Below are 8,486 nucleotides of genomic sequence, written 5' to 3' on the forward strand. Positions count from 1 at the left end.
AAAAAATAATTTAAAATTATATTATAAATTATTATATACATATTGCTTAAAAACACAGTAAGTAGGTACATAATTACATGAACATATTTTATTGTTAGTTTATAAATTAATTTGATTGTTATAAAGTAACTAGATTTAAAAAATTATTTTAATTTTAATCCTATATTTCTTTCTAAATAATAACAATACTAACTTGTATTATTTTTCCTCTGAATTTGCCGTAACGTAAGTCGTAAGTGTCACTTTCAAGGCCGGCGCTAGACTTTTTGCCGCCACTATAAAATATAAATAATACGAGTACTGTCTGCTAAATTCAAGAAAATTTATGTATTTATGAAATAAATAAATAAGTTCCTTACCTAAATTATCTGAATAGCTGATTTGTAATGACATCACTTGTTTAACTAGCTTACTAGCATGCAGTACGATGTGTATCATCTGAGAGACAGTTACAAAATGTTTTCGTCGTTGCCAATCCCAAAAAATGCCATTGTTCATTAAGTCCAAACAATGGTGGTCGAATTCTAACAACTGATCAACAATGCGAACTTTGATAAGCAGTTCTCGATAATCAGTTCTCAACAATTATTTGTTATTATTAAAGTTTAACATTATAAAATTAACAAAAATAATCTAAAACTCATATCCTGGCTAAATAGCCACATGGCCGCCGAAAACCGTATATTCCCTTCCCGTTCTCCCGCCGTTCCCTAGTTTGTCGTGCATTCTTTAAAAAAATCGGGACTTTTTTAAAATGCCGCGGGCCGCGGGCCAAATTGTTAAAAATCGGGACTGTCCCGCCAAAAGCGGGACGTCTGGTCACCTTATTCTAAGGGATAGTGGCGTCTTCCCGCAGACACAGATGTGAAGAGGGAATTTCAGATGTTGCCATCCTTGTCCTCAGCAAAAGGGCTGCTCAGGCCAAGCCAGACTGGGACCAGGGGGTCAGAGGTCCTCCCCGGGTCAGAGGTTGGCAAACATACTTTAAAATGTTTTACAAACACACTTAAAAATAACCTCACCATATGCAGTGGAGAGTTTTCGTGTTTATTGGCAGCATGTAGACTTCCACCCATCCATCTCTACCTCTATACATGTGGTACTTTAGCTAAGGAGCCCCATGGCTTCCCAAACATTTGGATCTGGTGGCAAATTTGAACCGAGCAGAGCCACATGGGTCACATGGGTGCAGGGACTCTTCTGTGTACAATCATAAGCTTGAGCTGTGCTCAATAAAACTCACAGGTGCACTAGTACATTTTACAGAAGGAGGGAAACATTTTTTATAGTTGTTTTTTAATCCTCACCTGAGGACATGCTTTGAGAGAGGAAGGGAGAGAGAAGAGAGAGAGAGAGAGAGAGAGAGAGAGATAGAGAGAGAGAGAGAGAGAGAGAGAGAGAGAGATGGATGTGAGAGAGAAACTTCAATTGATTGCCTTCTGTTTGTGCACCTACGGGGGATCAAACCCAAAACCCAATTATGTGCCCTGACCAGAATCCAACTGGCAAACTTTCAGTACGCAGGACAGCGCTCAACCCACTGAGCCACTCCAGCCAGGCTCTTTTTATAGTTTTTGAGTGTGTGCCTAGAGATTTTGTAATGTAAGTGGCTATGCTATCCATAAGGCAGTGATGGGCAACCTTTTGAGCTTGGTGTGTCAAACTTCGCCAAAAAACTGAGCATAACTCAGGTAGTGTGTCACTTTGAGGGAAAAATCATTATTTCGCAAATGTTTCATCCTCAGGAGCAGCAAATGTTTCATCCTCGGCATGCGGCCGCCTCAGCAGCCGCGTGTCATCAGAAATGGCTACGCGTGTCAGTGCTGACACGCATGTCATAGGTTCGCCATCACTGCCATAAGGCAATTGAATTTCTATTTTCACCAACATGGAAAAAAACAATAAAAGATTTTGGAAAATTGGATGTATATGAAAACTCAATATACTTAACACATTGGTTCAAAACTTCTAATTATTTGTATATTTAAATAGCTTTATTGAAGTACAATAGTACGCTATATAATGCTTCCCTTTAATGTGTACAATTCATTGATTTTCAGTATACTCACAGACAACATACAAGCATTACAGTTTTTGAACATTTTTGTAGTCTCAAAAAGAGCCCCCTATACCCTATAACTATAAATTCTCCATCTTTTCATGTTTCACCTGAAAGCCACAGTCCTCTTATCTTTCTCTTTCTATAGAATTCCCTATTCTGGGTTTACATATGAATAGAATCATATAATAGGTTGTCTTGATAAGTAACTTCAGTAACAGCTTAATTTTTTCAAGAAACATCCATGAAGTAGCATGTATGGGATACTCCATTTCTTTTCACAGCCAAATACCATTTGATCGTTTGGATAAAGCACAATGTGTTTATTCATCTTTTCATAGTCATTGGGTGTGGTTCCAGCTTTTGGCTATTCTGAATAATGTTACAAAAAAGCCTATATGGCCCTAACCCAGGAGCTCAGTTGGTTAGAGTGTCATCCCAATATGGCAAGGTTGCAGGTTCGATCCCCTGTCAGTGCACATAAAAGAATCAACCAATGAATGCATAAATAAATGAAACAACAAACCCATCTACTTCTCTCTCTCTCCCCCCTCCTCTTCCTCTCTCTCTAAAATCAATAAAGATATTAAAAAAAAAAAAAAAAAAAAAAGCCCTAGCTGCTTTGGCTCAGTGGATAGAGCATCAGCCTGCAGACTAAAGGGTCCCGACTTTGATTCCGGTCAAGGACACGTGCCCAAGTTGTGGGCTCCATCCCCAGTAGGGGGCGTGCAGGAGACAGCTAATCAATGATTCTCTCTCATCATTGATGTTTCTATTTCTCTCTTCTTCGCCCTTCCTCTCTGAAATATATATATATCCTATCTAATAATAGAGTAACATGTAAATTACCATCACTCCGCTACACCCACGATTGGGCGACGGGAGGCTGGGGGGCGGGACTCGGGGTGGCCTATCCGGCCATTGAGAGGCACGGATCCGCTGCCACTGAGGGGAGCTACCCGCTGTTGAGAGGCGCAGGGGGCGGGACTCCCACCCCCTGTGCCTCTCAATGGCCAGATCCGAGGCCGCTGAGGGGGCCTGCCACAGACACCCAGCTGGGCCTCTCAAGGGCAGGGTAGCCAGGTGTCGGTGGCAGCCCCCCTCAGCGGCCGTTGAGAGGTGCACAGGGCGGGAGTCCCGCCCCCAGCGCCTCTCAACAGCAGGGTAGCCCCCCTCAGTGGCAGCAGACCATCAAAAGTGTGGGAGCTGGGTGCCTGTCTGCTCAGGCACCAGGCCTTTCAGAAGCCTCCGCCGCACTGGAGGCTTCTGAAAGGCCTGGTGCACCAGCGGACAGGCACCCAGCTCCCTGCGATCAAAAGCAGAAGTGTAGGGGACCCTACACGTGCATGATTCAATCATGCACTGGGCCACTATATATATATATATATATATATATATATATATATATATATATATGCGCCTATATGTACAAGTTTTCATTTGGGCATATGTTTTGATTTATTTGGGGCATATACCTCGGGGTGAAATGCTGGGTCCTATGGCAATCCTCGCTTTAATTGTTGAGGACCTGCAACCTGTTTCCTAAGTGGCTACTGCACCATTTTATATTCCTACCAGCAGTGGGTGAGGGGTCCAATTTCCATATTCCCCACAGAACAAATTATTATCCCACTCTCTGATTCCAGACATCCTGGTGGTTGTGATGTTGTATTTCATTGGGGTTTTGACTTGGATTTGCTTGATAACGAGTAATTTCTAGCATCTTTTTTTGTGTGTTCTTGCCCATTCCTACATCTTCCCTGGGGAAATTTTCTATTTACATCCTTTGACATTTTATTTATTTGTTTATTTATTTAGTTTTTTACAGAGTACAACAAGATTGGTCACTTTTATTTAAAAGAAACATTAGCCCTAGCCTGTTTGGCTCAGTGGATAGAGTGTTGTTGGCCTGTGGACTGAAGGGTCCCAGGTTTGATTCTGATCAAGGGCACATGCCCAAGTTTCAGGCTCGATCCCCAGTAGGGGCATGTAGGAGGCAGCTGATCAATGATTTTCTCTCATCATTGATGTTTCTATTCTCTCTCTCCCTCTCCCTTCCTCTCTGAAATCAATAAAAATATATATTTTAAAAAAGTCAGAGAGAAAGGGATTTGGGATTTGGGGACAGAGAAAGGGGTTTGCCCAGATGAACTACCCCTGCCCTTGGCTGCCCTGGTTCTAAGCCTCATGGGTCCCCTAGAGTTTGAGAGGTGCATGTGGGGAAAGAAAATAGGGAGGGGGTAGGAGGAGGAAAGGGGAAAGGCACTGTCATGCTCCGAGCATGGGGAGAGTGTGCATTGGGACCTTTGTTTTGAGGGGTTTTAAAGGCTGAGAGTTTAGGGGAGGTCTTATGGGAGGATTTTAATAGAATATTCATCAGCTTTATGCTGCTGTACCAAAATGAGATTTATTCTCTTCATCGGTCCTTGGTTGGCAAATGGCACTAATGTGGTTGGCAAATGGCACTAATTGGATTTCTGCTGTCTCCCTGAGTGGGGCGATTTAAGCTATTTACCCTCTTATTGGGGAGAACTGTAAACCATTTACTCTTTAAGTGTCCTTGGTTTAGGGAAGATGGGATTTACTAGATGGCGGCAACTGCTGTTTAAATCTGGTCTCAGTTTCCCTATTCTGCTAGCCCTCGCTTACTGGCCTGCCTCAAAATCATGTCACGTTCCAGAGGAAGGCATTGCTTTCATAGATGACAGCTCCATGTGTGTTATTGCTCCAGAAGACCTTCCAGTGGACAACAGATGAGGAAGACAGTGAAACTGATGACCCTGACCTGGTGTAGGCCTAATGTGTTTGTGCTTAGTTTTTAACAAAAAGTAAAAAAATAAAAAATAAATAAATAAATAAATTTAGAAGTCTTATAGAATAAGGAATAAAAATATTTTTGGAAGCTGTAAAAAAAAAATCATATCAAGCATCTTTTCTGACCACAACGGTATGAATTTAGACATCAATTACAAGAAGAAAACTAGAAAAAGCACAAACAGGCGAGGGAAAACAACACGCTACTGTTGGCGGTGCAACGGCACCAGGTGTTAGACTGGTAGAGTCAGACCAGACCTGGGTTCAACAACCTCGGGACTTGAGTTCTGGCTAAGAAAGAATTCAGAGCCAAGACTCAAACTATAAGGAGAAAGTTTACTTAGAAAGTCACAGAGTTAGAAGTAAGCCATAGAATAAATGGGCTCAGGAAACAAGTTGCAGAGTCAAAAGGGAGGGCCCTTGGAGATTGGGAGAGAGGAAGGTAAAGGTAACGTGCCTGGGGGAGAAGAGAAGGAGGGGCGTGCTCCTGGGAGGGAGAGTGTGTTGGGTCTTTCCGTCGTCTTTGTAAGAGCTTTTAAGGGTGAAGACTTTAGGGGAGGTCGAAGGGGAGGATCTCAGTAGAATATTCAGCAGCTTTTCACTAGTGTCTCCTCAGGGTTGTGGTCTCCACTGATTGGTCTGCTCAAGGACAGGGGGTCATCAGTCAAAGCAGTTGGCCCTGATGTCATCCATGGCATTGCTTATGTGGTATTGCTGCTTTTCTGGGCCTAGAGCTGAAGCACAACTGAGGCCTAGATGTATTTGATGCAGGTCAGAGCCTCATTGTCTTGGGGGCTCAATGCTTAAGGGCTGTTCTCTGGCCCCCTTATTTATTCTCCCTCTAAGGGTGTTATGCAAAGTGCTGAGGTCCCAGGAAAACCTCATCTTATTGTTCATGGATTGCAAAGAAATAACCCAGAGGAATATCTGTGAAAGACATGGGATTATTAGAATTTGCGTGTGCACTGGTGGTGGCCGACTGGTGAAGTTTACCATGGCACCAGCTGCCACCAGTGAAGTTGTCCAAGTCCCACCTGGGGAAGAGTTGGAGCATGGGAAGGGCCCCATGTTCCTGTCTACCATATAAAGGGGGTCTAACCTGCATGACTAGCCACATGTCAGCGATATGAAAGGTCAGGAGTTCTAAACGGAATGACCAGCAATATGCTAGGGAAGGAAAGATGACCCTAGTTTTGCCAGTTGCTAGGCGCCCATGGCTTTCTGCCCTGGTGACCTTCTGTACCTCGCCCATCATCCTTGCTCTGCTCATGTCTAACTGCCTACCACACAAAAACTTGTTCAACCTGATCCTCACCTGTGAAGGGTGTGCAAACAGGTGGCAAAAAAAATCTGAATTTCAGAGAGCAGGAGACTTGCTCAATGTGGACATCCAGGACAACCACAGAGATGCCACCCTGGGCACCCGTGAGCTCTGCCAGAGCTCTCAGCACATGAAGGAGGGGAAGAGAGAGCAACAAGCTGCTACAGGAGTTTGAGAAGAGTGGCAACACCTTCCTGTACACCCTCTGCTTCTACTGAATTACCCGTTTTCCTAAAGCTACCTTCTTGAACTTACTCTTGTTAATCCTCTTTCCTTCTTAACCCTTGTTTGTTGGAGTTTCATTGTTGTTGTTTGTCCTCACCAAAGGAAATATTTGGTATATCTTTAAAATATATTTTTATTTATTTCAGAGAGGAAGGGAGAGGGAGAGGGAGAGAGAGGGAGAGAGAAACATCAATGATGAGAATAACTGATCAGCTGCCTCCTTGCGCACTCCCTACTGGGGATTGTGCCCGAAACCCAGGCATGTGCCCTTGACTGGAATTGAACCCAGGACCCTTCAATCTGCAGGCCGACGCTCTATCCACTGAGCCAAGCCAGCCAGGGCTCACCTGCACTATTAATACCATAAAACTGTTTCCTATAATTGGGCCTCATTTTGACATAATCCAGAAAAGAGGAACACCAGAAAATACTCGCAAGCATCAAAGTCTGAAACTATTTCCTGGTGGACACAGATGGCTTAAAAGTAATCCACCCTCCAATAGACCTTTGATGTGGATCTTGTGAAGACGTCTGTGGAAAACTACACCTCTAAGAAAACGAAAACTGAAGAGTTGGTGGTGGTTTTGAAGATACACTTGATTGAAGAGTAAGAAATCCAAAAAATCAGCTGGAAGATGGTATCCTCGAAGTTCCTATGTATCTGTCTCCCTCTGTATGGTGGTGGCTCCAATATCACACAGAATGACTTCTTGGCTTCTGCCTCCCAAAGCCATACAAGTGAGGCTATTGGTATATTTTAACATGGAACCACAGAGAAAGTGAGTCCTGAAAAATCTACTTTCTACCACTACCAAAAGAGGGAATAGCTCCAACTGAGATATTTTGCCCTATCACAGAACTCCTCTTTTTTTTAAATCCTCATCTGAAGATATGTTTTTATTGATTTGAGAGAGAGGAAGGGAGGGGGAGAGAGAGAGAGAGAGAGAGAGAGAGAGAGAGAGAGAGAGAGAGAGAGAGAGAGAGAGAAAGCTATGAGAAACATCGACCAGTTGCCTCCTGCCTGGAATCAAACCTGCAATCCTTTTGGTGGACAGAATGATACTCCAACCAACTGAGCCATCCAGCCAGAGCAGGTCTCTCTTCTTAAATCAACATCTACTTACCATATGTCGGTCAAAAGCAAAAGCAAAAGTTTAACAGTAAAAATAATAACACATAAAACTTCATTCTTTCATAAACATGACAAACAAAATTTACTCCAACTTTTTATGAGTGGGAAAAGTAGGATTTTTTACCCCCCCCCCCAAAAAAAGACTTATTGAATAAGAAAGGGAGAATATATACTAGTATAATAGACCAGGAATGTGCAGGAACTGTCACAAGGCCTGTAGGAAAGTCTCAACTTAAACCAAACTGTCATTTTTCAATGGCCCTTTAATACATACAAAAATAAACATCTTAAAAAAATAAACCTAATTGCATATTAGAAATACACTTGAATTAACCCATAAATCTAACAGACTTCAAAATATAAAAAGACAATGTTACTGATTTAATAAGTCACTACCTTGTCATGTTATAGACTATTGCTGAAAGACAACTCGCAGAACTATCTCCCATCGATATTCATTTCTGAAAATAGTTTCAGTTGACCCTTGAACAACGTAAATTTGAACTGCACAGTCCACTTATATTGGTGTTAAAAATCTCTGTAAAAAATTGGAAATCCATACATGCAGAGGCCCATCTGAAGTTGTAGGTGGATTTTTGATGATGTAATTGGTCAATGCTCCTAACCTCCCCTCCCCCTTGTCCAAGTGCCTACTTCAGTAAAAACCCAGTATTCAATGATGCACTATTTAGTAAGAAAAGAAAGAAGTTGGGTGAACATAATTTACAATTTTATTACCAACCCTTTAATGTTGAAATTTTTCTACAATATTATATGTATATGAATTAATTTGTTTCTCACCTGAGGATATGCTGGGGTTATTAAAATTGATTTGAGAGAGAGAGAGAGAGAGGAGAGAGAAAGAGAGAGAGAGAGAGAGAAAGGGAGAGGAGAGAGGGAGAGAGGAAGAGAGAGTTACAATTTTATTATTAACC

The sequence above is a fragment of the Eptesicus fuscus genome, chromosome 6 (genome assembly GCF_027574615.1).
Source record: "Eptesicus fuscus isolate TK198812 chromosome 6, DD_ASM_mEF_20220401, whole genome shotgun sequence".
In the NCBI taxonomy this organism is placed as follows: Eukaryota; Metazoa; Chordata; class Mammalia; order Chiroptera; family Vespertilionidae; genus Eptesicus; species Eptesicus fuscus.